Source organism: Acomys russatus, chromosome 3 (assembly GCF_903995435.1).
Source record: "Acomys russatus chromosome 3, mAcoRus1.1, whole genome shotgun sequence".
NCBI classification, from domain to species: Eukaryota; Metazoa; Chordata; class Mammalia; order Rodentia; family Muridae; genus Acomys; species Acomys russatus.
Genome location: NC_067139.1, coordinates 48,556,670 through 48,571,844, shown reverse-complemented (window position 1 = coordinate 48,571,844; position 15,175 = coordinate 48,556,670). Strand labels below are relative to the sequence as shown.

The window sequence follows — 15,175 nt, the reverse complement described above, 5'->3', positions numbered from 1 at the left end:
GTCCCTCACACAGTATGTTCAAATTTTGAAAGAAAGTGTTGCCAATTGAAGTTGCTATCAACAAAACTATCTGAGGGAGGAATACATGTATTTCAAGATAAGCTAAAGTAACTCATGGCTACCAAGTCAGCACTGCAACAAATAATTGAAAAGAATACTGCATATACAAAAGGGTGATCTCAATAATGAAACAGGAGAAAATGAACCTTATTAGAGGAATCTATGTTCAACACATTTGTGATAGTCTTCACAGAATTAGAAAAAGAAATCTTAAAACTTGACAGAAGCACAAATGATCCCAAAGAGCAATCCTGTGGAAAAAGCAATGCTGAAAGCATCACTATACCTGATCTCCCCCTTTAATACAAAACTACAGGAACAAAGCCAGTATGGCCCAGGCACAGAGAGATGCACAGACCAATGAGCTAGAAATATGACCACACATGAAGGGCCAGAACAAGCCCCACAGGACCTCTACTGTTCAAACTTACAATGTTGAAATCCCAATGTCATTCCTTAAACCAATGCCTCAAGGATTTGAAATGCAACAGTATTGAGAGGGGAATGAGAGGACCGGATACTGCTAAAAGGTCTGAGGCTAGAGTCATGTAGCCTCCATGACAGGCACCAGCCAATCCCAGTTAAGAGTTGCACACCCAGGCTGGAGAGATGGCTCAGAGGTAAGAGCACTGTCTGCTCTTCCCAGAGGTCCTGAGTTCAATTCCCACTAACCACATAGTGGCTCACAATCATCTATAATGTGACCCAATGCTCTCTTCTGGCCTGCAGGCATACATGCTGGCAGACCATTGTATCAACAACAACAACAACAACAACAACAACAACGAGTCACACAGCCAGAGATGGGATTCCCCTAGAAGTCTTTAAAAGAGCCTGTGAGCACCCCCCTGCACGCAGGCTGTTTCTGCAGAATAAACACACTTTGTTTTTACATATTATTTAAGTCTGCGGTCTTCCTTTAGTGATTTTGGCCCTGACACTCAGCCACAGATACCTAATCTTTGACAAAGGTGTCCAAACCATCCACTTGAAAAATGATGGTATGAAAATTGCATAGATACATGTAAAACAATGAACCAGTTCACAGCTCTTATATCTCACAAAAATCAATTCAAAATGGATCAAGGACCTTAATTCAAGATTTTAAACCCTAAAGCCGCTAGAAGAAAATATAGGCAAAATATTGCAAGGGACACGCAAGGATTTTCTGACAGGGATTTCAAGAGGAAAGAAATAACAGCAAGAACTGCTAGTGGGATTGCATAAAATTTAAAAACTCTGTACAGCACTGGAATAATCAGCAATGTAACTGTCTAGAGAATAGCAGAAAGTATGTGCCAATCATATATCAGAGAAGATTACCATCTAGAATTTATAAAGAACTCCAAAACCTAAACACCAGCATAATCAGCTGACCTTCAATAAACAAGGGAACCCAGGACTGCGCAGATAGGTCTCCAAAGCAGCAGCACAACTAGTCGATAAATATTTGGAAAAGTGCTCAACATCACTGGCCATCAAAGAGATGCAATGTATAGTGCTTTTATTTTTGCAATTAACTAAGCTTTAATTTTGCCCTAGTCAGAAAGTGTGTCAACAACACAAAGAAGATAGATGTAGCTGAATGCCTAGCGTGCACTGGAAGTCCTAGACGCCGGCATCACCTGTAATCCTAGCCCTGGAGAGCGAGATCAAGGCCAGCCTGGCGCAAACAAGCAAATAAATAAATAAGATGAAAAGATAACAAATGCTGACAAGGATATGGAAGAAAAGAAATCTTTGCACATTGAGTGAAAAATATGAGAGTCTCTGTGGAAGTCAGGAGGTTTCTCAAGTCACTGAAAAGGAAACTCCCACATGACTCTGCTATGACCATTCCAGGGTATGCGTGTGTGTGTGTGTGTGTGTGTGTGTGTGTGTGTGTGTGTGTGTGTGTGTGTGTGTGTGTGTAGGATTCTAAGTCAGCATACTACAGAGATATTTGAACATCCATGTTAATTACATAATGATACACAACAGCCAAGATATAAAACCAGTACAGGTGCCCATCAACTGATAAATGGACAATGAAAATGTAGCACACAGCCACGGTAAAATTTGATTCAACTATACAAATCAAAATTGTGTATTTGTAGCAAATGGAGCGTTATTTCCTCTCATTTGTAGAATGTAGATTTGGAACACACACAAAGTAGTAAAAGGACTATGAGAGGGAAGAGGTCTCAGGAATGAGGAAGAAAAAACAAGAGAGGGTAAAGGAACGTATCATGGAAACAGAAGAGGGAAGAATAGTCTCCCTCAAGTATGATGGTACAAGTAGGAAACTGTCCCAATAAATCAACTTCTTTGCATGCTATTTTTAAAAGTTAATTTAAAAAAAATTAAACAGCAGGGGAAAAAACCATACACCTCTATTCGTCTCCCTCAAAGACTGCTGGATCTGGTCTGAGGCATGTCTAGAGCACTGAGACTTCTGCAAAGCTTCCTTCCTGGTGTGAGGGTATGTGCAGCCTAGCTTGTGGTAGACTAGGCTAATGCCTCAACAACACTAATCATGGCTAAACAAGTTAAAACCAGCACAGGCTGAGATACCTGCCAATATGAGACTATAGATATGGTTTACAAAGTAGGGCTCACTGCGAGTTGTTAGTGCTTTCTACACTTCTATTAAAATCAACTTTTATCCTCTTACCAAAAGCCACATAGAAGAGGTTTTGTTTTATTTTAGATTTATTTTATATATGTGTTTGTGTGTCATATGCACATCTAGTGGAGGCCAGAAGAGCTCCTGGAACTGGAGTTAGGAATTGGGGTCTTCTCCAAGAGCAAACAAAGTGCTCTTAACCCCTATGTCATCGCTCAAGCCCATTTTGTTGTTAGATCAACATTTTAGTATGCAATAGTAGTATGCAATTTTCAACTTTGTCACTATTTCTCATTTTGCCATTTTCCTCTCTTCTTTAGTTTAACAACATTATGCTCTGAGAGCTTAAGACCTTGCCCCACTTGCAGCTTTGCCTCTGCTTAGTGCTTGCCGTTCAAAACGCAGGCTCAAATCATAAGTCAAAAGAAGCTCCTTTTCGTTTGCTTTTCAAGTCAGGGTTTGTCTGTGTAGCTCTGGTTGCCCTGGAGATCCACCTGACTCTGACTTCTGAGTGTTGGAATTAAAGTGTGTTCCACCATCACTCAGCTTAAAATAAGCTCTTTCTTAGATTGCCTTTGGTGATAGTGTTTTTATCATACAACAGAAAAGTACAACACAAGGCCTATGAAATTGACAGCTGAAGCTAACTACAGCACCACACAAAGCAGCTTGTTCAGCTGTTGATCAACACAGGGAAGGAGAAACCCAGGGTTTGTGGTACAGAGTGGAACACTCCCACTAGAACCATCTAAGTTTTACATATAGTGGGTATCAGATTCTCAAACAGGTGCCTCAGAGCAAATGTATACAATTCAAGTTCCCAATGTAAGTTAGGTCTACTTACAAATTTTTTATTACAATTTTATAATGGTGCAATAGTGATGCCCATTCAGGGCAGCAGTGCATGAGTTTTAATGTGTAGTCTCTAAACGAAAATGCTCAGATTAGGTATATTTGATGTAGTCTTGACTTACAATTTCATCTCTCCATTTTGTAAAATAAGATTGTTAATTAGCACCTGCAATGTAGTTTCTCTCTTAGGATCAAAAGGTTAGGTAAAATGACTCATCATTCACTTACATAAAATTGTTTCTACCATACTGATCATTTTTAGAATGTAAATTTCTTCCAAAGCATTAATATACTGTGGAATATTTACCATAACAAAATTTTGCATTTACTTGTATATAATTTATGTAAAGTGATGAGTTTTTGGCCCGAGGTATCCAGAAGACACCTCCCCACGCCCAAGAAACAATACACTACTGCCACTGCTCCTGGTTGCCCAACTAGAACTCAATGGTAAGATCCACTGCAGAAGACACCATACACTTTATGTATATCCAACATACACTTTTGACTATAGGAAATGGAGAAATTGTTTTGATCCCGAAGGGGAAGCTTCATAGTTAGTTCTGAAGCTGCAATGGAGGCTTCTGGAATAAATTTCTCACCAACAGTCTTACCCCGCTATGAACCCTGCCAGCTACAGCAATGACTAACACAGTAAACCACCTTCCACGGGATTCAAGGCCAACTCCGCAGGAGGAAAGGAATGCCTGGCCCCGCCCACCTGAAGAAGAACCCACAGCTGGGAGCTGTACTAGACAAGGGTCTCTAGAGTCACAGAACTAACGGAATGACTTATAGGCTGCAGTCCAACTAATGCAAACAAGGGCTAACTGAGAACAGATAGTCGAAGAATCTAGTAGTTGCTTGGTCCACAAGGTTGGGTGTCTCAGCTGGTCTTCTGTATAGGCTGGAATCCCAAAGATGCAGGCTCCAATGCCAGTGAAGGACTAGATGTGTTAGCAAGGTGAGGGCAAGCAGGCAAACAAAAACCTTCCTCCTTCCACTCTCATTATAGAGGCTTCCAGCAGAAGGTGTGGCCCAGGTTAAAGGTGGGTCTAACCGCCCCATCATACCGACCAAAGGCTTGTTGCTTTCCTGCCTGATTCTCTGGATTACACTTCATCCAGGTAGAGTAAAGATGACAAACAAGAATAGCCATCATAGGAGCTCAGAGGCCCCTAGATTTGGGGAGAAGGACCTACTAACTTATTTTGATAAAATAAAGATTGTATTAAAGTGTTCTCTAAATCAGCAACTCTATAGCAGTTTGTGTAGCTCTCAGACATCATCAGAGAAACTTCTAGCAGTGAACAGCGGTTAACCCCGACACTCACAAAGGAACAGAGTGCAGAGAATGAGTGCCTGTAGAGTGCCGCCATGATAGAACATCTACTTCTTTTCAAGGCTCAGGGGCCATGGAGGAAGAGGGAGGCATTAAGAGGCTAAGAGCCAGCCAGAGGCTGGTAGGAATAGAGCAAAGGAGTTGTCACATGGAAGAGACAAGACCACTGCTCTCATGACTCAGCTGAGGCTGCCTGCACAAGACATGCTCAAAACCAAGCCAGGCAACAGTAGAGCATGAAGGGAAGGAGGAGTCTTAGGAGCTGAGTAAGTATTGATAGTTGATGGCTTCTGGAGGAAGAAGAGCCAGTGTTTCCCCCCAATGATATGGTCCCTAGTAAGCCCCCCAGGAAAGGTCCATTGGGTGGCCCCACACCACTGTATGTGCAGCACAAATCAGAAGTAGTGGGCGATTAAAAGGGAAGGGAAGAAATGGGGAAGTAGATCTGGAAGGTATTATAGGGAAGAATAGGGGTGAGTATAACCCAAATAACTATATGCATTTGTCAAGTTCTAAAAACCTAATAAAATACTTCAAAAGAAGAAATAGGGGATAAATGTAGAAGTTACATCTGGCCGAACTAGCTACATGGGAATACATAAAATGCACTCTTCCAACAGCCACCATCCACTTCATCATGGACAGTATACACTGCACCCATCCACATCTGGCATTGCATCTTCGTCATTACCTCTACCACTTTCCAACAGTTCACAAGTGCTAGTCCTTTTCTACACTCAATCACAGAGGGACACCTGGTCTTTGCAGGGTCAGTATTTATGTGATTTTCAACATTTAACACTTTGTGAGACTATGCTAGCTATCATTCTCATTATGTTCTCTTTTCTCACCCTTCAAGTTTTTGTGTGTTGTGCTGTATGTGGATTTTACTGCAAATGTGTACTGTGCAGTAATTTTTAAAGAATATAGATTGCGCTATAGATTAGACTATAACTTTTGGCTTCTCCTTTCAGTGTTCTACTTTGATCATCCCAGGGTTCTTCTTTTCTTTAGTTAACATCTTCTTTCTTGTCTATTAACTCTAAATAAGCATTAGAGCAGTGGTTCTCAGCTTTCCTAATGCTGCAATCCTTTAGTACAATTGCTCAGGTTGTGGTAACCCCAACCATAAAATTATTTTCATTGCTCCTTCTTAACTGTGATTTTGTTACCGTTATGAATCATACTGCAAATATCTGTGTTTTGCATTGGTCTTAGGTGGCCCCTGTAAAGAACCATTCACCCACAAGTTAAGAGCCACTACATTAGAAAATCAGGACTCAAGATTTTGAGGGTGGGCATGATGTGCAGTACTTGTATTACGTGAGTGCTCCTGTGAGTACAAGCACATAGGAGCTGGGTACATGTATAGAAATTAGAGAAAAACTTGAAGTAGTGTATCTTTTGTACTCAAAACAACTAATTATCATCTAAAAAAGAGAAGTGGAAAGTAGACATTATTTAAACATTGTGACACCATTGTGTAGTCTTATTGAGTATGTCATTAAATAAAAATATACTGAATAATCAAGAAATCCTGAAAGCACAAAAACAAACAAACAAAACAAAACAAACCTGAGTATCAGTCCTTGCCTTCCACTTTGAAAGAAGGCATTGCTGTTGCAGGTGACTGCCTATGCTAGACTAGCTAGCACAGCATTCTTGGCCTACCTCACTTTAGGAGCACCAGGCTTACAGATATCATCTACAATGCCCAGGGTTAGTAGGTTCTTGGAATCTGAACTCAGGAGCTCACTCTCTCCTAACAATTACTTTATCCACTAAGCCATCTACCTAAAACTAGATTTATAGTGTTCATGATCTCCTGATAGATATTTGTCAGCAATCATAATTTGTAAAATTTTCATTTACTAAAAAATTCGAAGCATACCATGTCACCATGTATGACTTAGATACAGGCAGAAAATACAGCTCAAGGCCTAGTCGTGCCACCAAGCTCAGCTCTTACTTCATGGTAGGACCTGGCATCACAACCTCTGAAGGACAGCATCTAGACTCCTCCTCAAGGAAACGAAGCAGAATTAGGTCTGCATTACATTCCTCTTGTCTTTGCACCACTACCTCCTTATTTTTGTAAGATTTTAAACTGAGCATAGAGTTTTGTTTGTTTGTTTGTTTTTCCCCTTTCTTTAGCTGTACTCACTTCAGCAGCATATACACTAAAATTGCAATGATACAGAGAAAATTAGCATGGCCCTTGTACAAGGATAACACACAAATTTGTGAAGTGTTCCATATTTTTAAGGACACTTCATATTCAAAGGAAAAATACACCAAGATGAGATCTCAACATTTATGCTCCCCCAACAAGGCACCCACATTCGTAAAAGAAACATTACTAAAGCTTAAATCACATTTGGAACCCAACACATTAAGAGTGTGAGACTTCAACATCCCACTCTCATGACTGGACAGGTCATCCAAACAGAAACTAAACAGAGAAATAATGAAACTAACCAATGTTATGAGTCAAATGGGCCTAATGGATATCTACAGAACATTTCACCCAAATACAAAATAATATACCTTCTTCTCAGCACCTCACAGAACCTTTTCCAAAAATGGCCATATAGTCAGCCACTAGGCAAACTTTAACAGATACAAGAAAACTGAACTAACACCTTGTATCTTATCAGACCACTATGGACTAAAGCTGGACTTCAACAACAACAGAAAGCCTCAAACTCAGGGAAACTGAACAACTCTCTACTCAATGATCACTGGGTCAGGAAACAAATTAAAGACTTTCTAGACTTCAATACAAGGCAGAAAAAGAAAAAGAAAAAGGAAGAAAGAAATTTAAAGCAATTCCATTAAACTCAGGGACAAGACAAGGCCGTCAATTCTCTACATAGCTGTTCAAAATAGCACTTGAAGCTCTAGCTAAAGGACATCAAGGGAATACAAATTGGAAAGGAAGAAGGCAACGTGTCCCTGCTTGCATACGAAATGACAGTGTATGTAAGTGACCCCCAAAATCCTACCAAAGAACGCCTACAGCTGATCAACACCTCCAGCAACGTGACTGAATATAAAATTAACTTTAAAAAAATCAGTAGCCCTCCTTTATATAAAGGAAAAACTGGCAGAGAAAGAAATTAGAGAAGCAACACCCTTCACAATAGCCACAAATAATGTAAAATACCTTGGTGTAACTCTAACTAAGCAAGTGAAAGAATTATATGACAAGAACTTCAAGTATTGAAGAAAGAAATTGAGGAAGGCATAAGAAAATGCAAAGATCTCCCATGCTCATGGATCAGTAGGGTTAACAGAGTAAAAATGCCCATTTTACCAAAAGCAATCTACAGATTCAACACATTTCCCATCAAAATTCCAACACCATTCTTTATAAACCTGGAAAGAGAAATTACCAACTTCAGATGGAAAAGCAAAAGCCCAGGATAGCTAAAACAATCCTATACAATAAAAGAACTTCTGGAGGTATCTCCATCCCTGATTTCAAGCTGTACTACAGAGCAATAATAATGAAAACTTTATGACACTGGCATAAAACCAGACAAGTAAATCAATAGAATCGAACTGAAGATCCAGAAATAAACTCACACATCTTCGGACATTTGATTTTTGACAAAGAAGCCAAAACCATGAAATGGAAAAAAGAAAACGTCTTCAAGAAATAGTGCTGGTCTAACTGGATGTCTACAGTTAGAAGAATGCAAATAGGCACATATTTATTACCCTGCACAAAACTCAAGTCCAAGTGTATCACAAACCTCAACATAAAACTGGATATAATAAATCTAACAGAGGAGAAAGTGTGGAGTAGCCTTGAACACAATGGCACAAAAGACAACTTCCTGAACAGAACACCAATAGCTCGGGCTCTACATCAACAATTAATAAATGGGACCTCTTGAAACTGAAAAGGTTCTGTAAAGCAAAGGACACTGTCAACAGAACAAAATGACACCCTATAGAATGGTAAAAGAGCTTCACCAACCCTGCATCTGACAGAGGACTAATATCCAAAATATATATAAAGAACTCAAAGAATTAAACACCAACAAGCCAAATAATCCAATTTAAAAAATGGGGTACAGAGCTAAACAAAGAATTCTCAACAGAAGAATCAATAACAGCTGAAAAGCACTTGAAGGAATGTTTAATATCCTTAGCCATCAGGGAAATACAAATCAAAATGACTCTAAGATTTCATCTTACACCCATCAGAATGGCTAAGATCAAACACTTTTAAGTGATAGCACATGCTGGCAAGGATGTGGAGAAAGGGGAACACTCCTCCATTGCTGGTGGCAGTGCTAACTTGTACACCCTCTGTGGAAATCAATCTGGCGTTTTCTCAGAAAATTGGGAATAGTTCTATCTCAAGACACAGCTATACCACTCTTGGGCATATACCCAAATATGCTCTACCACACAACAAGGACATTTTCTCAATTATGTTCATAGCCGCCTTATCAGAATAGCCAGAAACTGAAAACAACCCAGATGTCCCTCAGCCAAAGAATGGATAAAGAAACTGTGGTACATTTACACAATGGAATACTACTCAGCTATTAAAAACAAAAACATGCAATTTGCAGGCAAATGGATGAAATGAAAAAAGATCATCCTGAGTGAGGTAACCCACACCCAGAAAGACATGCATGGTATATACTCACTTATAATTGGTTATTAGCAATAAAGTACAGGATAATTATGCTACAATCCACAGACCTAAAGAAGCCAATGAGGGCTCAAGGGAAGATGCTTGAATCTCACTCGGAACAGGAAATAAAATAGACAACTGAGGTAGATGGAGGAAGGGAACACGGTAGGAGAGGGCATGGGGAGGGTAACAGGGATGGGAATCTGTTTTGAGAAGAACAGGGGTGAGGGTTGTGGGGGAGGACTGGTAAAGATAATGGAAATCAGTAGAAGTGGAATCTCTGGGACAGGGGATGCTCCCAGGAGTCTATGCGGGTGACCCTAGCTGAAACTCCTAGCAGCAGGGGATGTGGAGCCTGAAATTGCCACCTCCTGTAGCCAAGTAGGACTTCCAGTGGAGGGAAAGGGGACACCAACCCACCCATTAAACCTTAGACCCAAAATCTGTCTTGCCTTTAAGAAGTGTAGGGATAAAGACGGAGCAAAGATTAAGGAAATGGCAAACCAATGACTGGGCCAACTTGAGACCTACCCCAAGGGAGAGAGCCAATCCCTGACAGTACTAATGATACTCTGATGATTGCAGACAGAAGCCTAGCATAGCTGTCTTCTGAGAGGCTTCATCTAGCAGCTGATAGAAACAGTCCCACAACCAAAGAATAGTCTGAGCTTGGGAGTTCTGTGGAAAAGTTGGAAGAAGGATAGAGGGAGCCAGAGGGGTCAAGGACACCACAAGACCTAAAGAGTAAACTAACAGGGGCCCACAGAAACTTAACTACCAACGAAAGAGCATGCATGGGCTGAACCTAGACCCACTACACATATGTAGTAGATGTGCAGCGTGGTTAACATGTGGGTCCCCTAACCATGGGAGTATGGGCTGTCTTTGATTCTGTTGCCTGCCTTTGAATCCCATTTCTGAGCTGGGCTGCCTTGTCAGGTCCCAGTGGGAGAGGATATGCTTAGTCCTGCTGAAACTTGAGGTGTCAGGGTGGGTTGATAACCCTTGGGGCCTCCCTTTCTCTGAGAAGAAAGAGAGGGGGGAAGGGGAACGTGGGCATGAGGGTGGGACTGGGAAGAGAAAAAGGAGGGGGCTGGAATCAGGCTGTAAAGTGATTAAATTAATACATTTTTAAAAAGATTTAGAAACACATTTTTAGAAAGAGAGAGAGTGAAACACTCATGGGTAAGTTAGGGACGCTATCTTAGGTAGACAAAGGATGACCAGATTCTAAACATAAACCATGTGTTTTGCTGAGGAGACCAAATTTCAGCACTCCTCTTTCCAAGTTCTGGCTTCAGGGCAGAGAAAGCACACCTCTGTTCCTGAATGGAGGCAGTATGAGCAGCTCCAGAGAGGCATACCCAGGCAGAAAGACTGACAGACAGACACAAATACAGGGACATTTGGGTAGGAACAGTGAAAAAATAGACACATTGTAGACAATGTGGGGTGGCTGGGGTGGGGTGGGATACTGAGTAAGGGATAAAAAAAGGAGTGGGAGTAAGGGAGAGGAGATAGAGAGAGGGAGTTTGAAAAGAGGTTAGGACATCCTCCACCTACATATCACATGTATATGACATGTGACATAACCCCCCAAGGCAGGAGGGTAAAAGCAGGGAGGGGGGTTCCCTCTAGTTTCCCAACAGAGGGGAACCAAGAATACTGATTTTATAACTGATTTCATGCTGAGTTATTTTTTCTAATTATAAATATTAACACCCAGGTATAAATAAAAAAGAATAAAGCAAATAATTACACCTTTTAATGTCTGCATTGATATTAAATATTTGGAATTAAACATACTCCTTTGAAAACAAATATATACCAAATATCTTCTAAAGGTAGTTTTTTAAGTCCTTAAATTTTATAAATAATCTTATCTATCTATCTATCTATCTATCTATCTATCTATCTATCTATCTATTTTGGATTTTCAGGACAGTATTTGTCTATGTAGCCTTGGCTGTCCTGGACTTACTTTGTAGACCAGACTACCTTTCAACTCAGATACCTGCCTGCCTCTGCCTCTGCCTCCCTGAGTGCTGGGATTAGAGAGTGAGACATCATACCCGGTTATGACTTACTTTTAATACTGAACGGAGTTGACATGACTATTAAATACATACATTTTTTACCATAGAAACCTGGGCTCAGTGAAGAAACTATTTGCTACCAGCACATGAGGACCTTGGTTCAGACCTGAGAATCCACATGAAACAAGATGCAGACCAATGTACCTACAATATCAGCTCTCCTCCAGCAAGAGGAGGAGGCAGGAAACTCTCAGCGCTTATAGGCCATCAGCCAGGCTTTGCACAGTGCCACACGAAGAAGCTGAGAACAGACACTTGAGGTTTTCCTCTGACCTACACACCTATGCTATGGCACAGGGACCCCCCCCCACACACACAATCATTAATCCCTCCCATACACACAGAAAAAGGTTTAAAAAAATAATAATTAGAGTTCTAATCTCAATTTACACATCCAAAATACAGCAAGGTATAACACCATTCATGTCATTGTAATCATCTGTCCTTTTCTCAATGGGCATCATGCAAAAAAGGATAACAACTAAGAAAAGCCCCCTTAGTTGGATAGTTGGAGGTTCTTTTCTTCTATCTTATTAAATGTCATATATATAAAATTCTTTTATAATCTAAGAAACTGGATGATGCATCTCACCACCACCAGCAGCAGCAGCGGCAGCAGCAATCTATGCCAAGCACAAGTACATTATGGGGTTTAGAGAGACTATTTCAGTCTGACCAGTTTCCTAACACAGTAGTAAAATTCCTCAGACTGAAAGGGTCATTAGTGGAAACAAACTTAAAAAACAGTATCTCTTTACAACTTCAGCACAGCTACATAGTGTACTATAGACTAACAGTCAGGTCACTCTAGACAAATGGCTGACAAGAGGCTGCAGGCTCCTATTGCTACCCAGGACCCACAGACAGTATTCCTGACCTAGGAAAGGCTAAGACTGAAAGCCTGCATTTGGTTTTAGTGATGTTGGGCCTAGCAGAGCTTCTGTGCTGCATTTGTGGGGCAGAAGCCATGATGTTAAGTTCTCTTCAGACAGCACCTCAAGTGTGACTTAGAATTCATCCAAAATACATAAATTCACAATAAAAATTATTCAGGCCAATTTTATTTTATAATGTTAAGCTAGGTTATTTTCCTAACAGGTCTCAAGTAAAACTCAGGAAAAAATGGAGACAGAACGAGGAGGCTAATGGTGGTGCACATTCAGCCTCGGGAGATTACCAAGCCATGACTTTCCTTTAAATGAAACTCATACTTCAGGATATCACACAGGGGGACTAGGCAGTTGTGCCCTAAGCAAAAGGCAATGCAGAAATTCATACAGTCTCTGAAGGCCTCATTCAAAAAAATGCCCCACCATCACCCTCAATTAAAGCAAAGACTTAATAATCAGCTTTATGTGTGATCATAAAATGTAAAGTGCATGTAAAACACACACAGATTCTTGGCCAGGCATAATCCATAGTGTCACTTTTTTTTTTTTTTTTTTTTTTTTTAAAAGCCCAGTTAGAATCTCTCCGTCATTCATAAAATGCCTCTTCACTGACTTAGTCTGAGTGTTTTTATGTCCAGATTAAAAACACAATGGGGGGCCGGGTGTGGTGGTGCATGCCCTTCATCCCAGTACTCAGGAGACAGAGGCAGGTGGATGGTTGTGAGTTCAAGGCCAGCCTGGTCTACAAAGAAAGTTCCAAGGCAGCCAGGGCTACACAGAGAAACCCTGTTCTAACTCCTCCCAATAAATGAATAAAAATTAAAAGGCAGTTATGTTTCTAATGGGGTCTTCACCAACCCCAATTGTCAGAATGTACTCTCAGCCTGCCAAAGACAGCATGTAAAAGCATCAATTGTACCATCTGTCCTTCATTGTGATTATAACCCCCTAAGGAAAATCCAAGATAGGAAGACCTGCAAAGAGTGGATAAATCAAGACTTTCAAACTCTCAGCTGCTCTTTTTTTACATATCAGCTCTGTACTATACCCAAGGAGTTCCCTAAAGTTGTCACTCCCATCTGAGCCAATCCTCAAACCTTTCATTAACTGTCCTCACCTGGCTGATCACTCACTAGCACACTATGTTAAGCAAATGTGTAACTGACAAGAGAATGCTGCTTTAGCACAGTTCTAAGCAGCAGCTATTGAACAGTGGCTCTGGTTTCACGTAGGAGCTCATATTTAGTAGAACCTCTTGGCCGCCCATGTGAAAAATCTCACACAGGGATGTTTCTATTTCACAGCATCTAATCACTTTTACAGGCATCAGCTTTTCCGCTTCTTTTAAAAGCACTCCCATGTACCTGACCAGCAAGCACAGCTCTGTCCTAGCCATGTTATCACAGGATCATGTCAGTTCTCAACCAGCTTTCTCTTTGATTCTGTTTCTTTGGGTTCTTCTGGCACATGAAGAGATGCTCTAGAGAAAGTTTGATGCAGTTTATTGCACAAAGGGAAGCCAATTGGTGGGACTGTCACTGGAAAATTCAAACTCCAAGTTTGGGGATCCAGAGCTGACCTCTGGCAATTAGGCATAGCTGGGGTGGGGAGGCAGCTTCAGAGCAAGTTTAGGTGGGTTACAGACAGCACTGGAAAACAATGAGAAAGAAAAGTCTTTGCACAAAGCACTTGGCATCATTTCCACTAGAGAGATTTAACTGAAAGGGATGATTTCAATGCTGGCTGCCCTAACAAATTAGTCTCCGACTGCTACCTCTACCAAAGCATTTTCCTCTCCTCTAATGCAAGGTGCTTTTAAAATTAAAATGTTAAGTGGAGAAAGTGCAGAAAAGAGAGTCATTTAGAGCACTTGGGCCACTTGAAACAACTTTTCACCAAAGGTCTATAATCAAATTATCAAGCTCCTCAAGTCAGTGCTTTATGACGGAAATAAAGGCCTCACTAAAGAATCTGGGCCTCTTGGCATTTCCACATCTCTGGGCAGGGCTCACACTGCAGCACACCATTCACACTGCTGCATGAAAGAGAACAGATCACAAAGGGCAGATTACAAGGGAGAATGACTCCACTGGAGGGGGAAGGGACAAGCGTGAATGGACTGTAAATAATGTTGCTAAGAAAGGAGCAGGAATATGGCAGCCTCAAACAATCCTCCTGCCAGGAATGTTTCTCAAGAGGACTGTCCTTTAACTGTATTTTCAAATGTGTGAGAAATAAAAAACCTTACAAAACATCTAAGGGGAGCCCCCATTGCCACCTTAACTTGTTGCTCTCTGAAAGCATGTGTAAAAACACGTTTAAAAGGTACCCAATACAGCACTGGGAGGAGTGCTGAGTGTTACCAACCTGTATCACTGCAACTGGGAGTGTAACACCTCATATTCCCCATTGTTGCATGGGATTGCTTTTCAGAGAGAAAACTGAATGAACACTCTGGATGGCCAGCTGCTTACCTGAAGGCATCCTAAGTACACTTCTGCACTCCTTTCACTGACTCAGACTTCTACTATCTCCTTGTATACACGAATGTACACACACACACACACCTCCCTCCCTCCCTCCAGGGAGAGTACCTTCTGAGAAAAAGCTACTGTATAACTTTGAACAAAACCCAACTACAAAAATGTTTATGCCACACTGTGACCTAGGTGTCAT

At 41.0% G+C, this 15,175-nt stretch overlaps 1 protein-coding gene and 1 non-coding gene across 4 annotated transcripts in view; one reads left to right on the top strand and one right to left on the bottom strand.

Moving 5' to 3' along the window:
• The window catches only part of Atxn7 (ataxin 7), a 99,131-nt gene that overhangs the window by 23,407 nt on the left and 60,549 nt on the right, over nucleotides 1-15,175 (bottom strand). The gene's annotated exons all lie outside the window — the stretch shown is intronic.
• On the top strand, nucleotides 7,016-7,122 carry LOC127187329 (U6 spliceosomal RNA). The gene has a single exon (XR_007830474.1). It is a non-coding gene; the product is annotated as a U6 spliceosomal RNA (small nuclear RNA).